Source organism: Capsicum annuum, unplaced genomic scaffold, assembly GCF_002878395.1.
Source record: "Capsicum annuum cultivar UCD-10X-F1 unplaced genomic scaffold, UCD10Xv1.1 ctg1136, whole genome shotgun sequence".
Taxonomy (NCBI): Eukaryota; Viridiplantae; Streptophyta; class Magnoliopsida; order Solanales; family Solanaceae; genus Capsicum; species Capsicum annuum.
Window position 1 is genome coordinate 1 of NW_025816421.1, and position 1,772 is coordinate 1,772.

Sequence of the window (1,772 nt, forward strand, 5' to 3'; positions counted from 1 at the left end):
GGAAAGTCCTGAATTCGGATAACTTGGCCTTAATCATTTCTGTTTCATCTTTATTTTCTGAAAAATAAATATATCTCTTGGAAAGGTCATTTTGATCTTGTGTTAAGGGTATTTAATACTTCATTGTGTTCTTGTTCATACTTGAACTCAAGTTGAAGTTGTTGTTGCAATATACAGATTCTGCATACCCGAATATATTGTGAAAATAACAGTACCTTATCTAGGGAAGTTCTTGGGCACATCCACAACTACAACTAAGGTTCGAAATTAATCGACTACATACGTAGTTATATACGTTTTTATTTAACAATGTGATGATGCAGTTTTATGGTACAACAGACAACGATACAGATCACAGAGTTCTTGAAATGAAGTTAGAGATAGTTATCTCAAGTTTAAATCTGGATCATTTTTATCGATGGGATCCAAGTCGTTTGATATCCAGAACTTCTTTCCATCTAGTGGTTTTGTTCTTCCCTTCTTTGGTTTGCCCCTGAAGTAGTAGTAGTTGCATGAGGTGCAGACATAAACATCACGGAAGCAACAATAACAATAACAACAATAAATCCAGAATAGTCCCACGAGTGCGGTCTAAGGAGGGTAGAGTGTACACAGACTTTACCACTGCCTTGTCAGGTAGAGAGGCTGTTTTTTGAAATAAACGTCATAGAAGCAAAAGAACAAATATAAAGAAGTTGCAAGTTTATTTTGAGAAAACGTCAATTTGCATCTTCCGATCTCAATCCAAGTATCTGACAAAATAAAAGGGCTTAAACGTTGTAATGATTCCGATAAATGCAAGATATCTCTTCATAAAAAGCAGAACATACTGTCCGTTATTTGCAAAAACTCTTCCCCTCATTCAACCTTGAGTAGGATCTGGTCTTCCATCTGCGAAGAAAAAAACAAAAATAAATGATCAAAACCTTCTCCAATAACAATCTAATATTTGTTGTAACCTCTAAGGTCTATCTAAGTTTGGTTTGGTGACGTGACATTCCCCATAAACAATTTGAATTTAGTTGTCCACTCCCACCCCAAACGAAACGTGCAAGAGCTTTAAATTATAAAGTATATAGAACTAAAAACACTAACCTTCGCGTCCAAGTCCAAGCTCTTCTTCCTAAACATAAAAGAATATATGAGCTGCATCAGGCATCTACTAAGACTAAAAGATGTGTTGTGTTTTAAGTGTACACACGGCCAATGTGTCAAATCAGTTGAAATTAGAAATAGACAAAGGTTATTCGACATAAAGAAAACAAGATAGAATCAAGATCTATGAATTTGCAAATACATGCATGAGAAACAATTCATTAAGTAAAAAGTAACAACGGCATCCTGTCAGCACAACTTCAACTTTGTTTTGGACCTACAAATATTTCCTGTAAATCTACGCGTGCGCAAAAAACATAAAAAGTAAAGGAAGCTTCTTTTTGATAAGCGGAAAATTAAGAAAGCTCTGAGACATTAGAACAGAAAAATAGGTGTTGGGTTAACCACCACCAACAATAACATACTTCATGTATTCCCACAAGTGACATCGGGGGAGGGTAGAGTGTATACGGACCTTAACCATACCTCATGGATATAGAGAGGTTTTTTCCGAAATACCCTCGGCTCATATAACACAAGACAAGGCAGTTTGAAAAAGACGGCAAAGAGGTAGAACAAGGCATAGCAAATAAGACAACAAATGATAAAGTGTAACATACCATACAGAGCAGAATAATATGATAAACAAAGTACAAGAAACAACAGGAGGCGTTGAG

General features: G+C 35.7%; 1 long non-coding RNA gene across 1 annotated transcript; it reads right to left on the bottom strand.

Annotated features, from left to right (window-relative positions):
* Window positions 1-255: 255 nt before the first annotated feature.
* On the bottom strand, window positions 256-1,750 carry LOC107852886. Its single transcript, XR_007048927.1, has 2 exons — window positions 1,096-1,750; window positions 256-891 (listed from the first exon to the last, which is right to left on the bottom strand). It is a non-coding gene; the product is annotated as an uncharacterized LOC107852886 (long non-coding RNA).
* Between the last annotated feature and the right edge of the window lie 22 nt (window positions 1,751-1,772).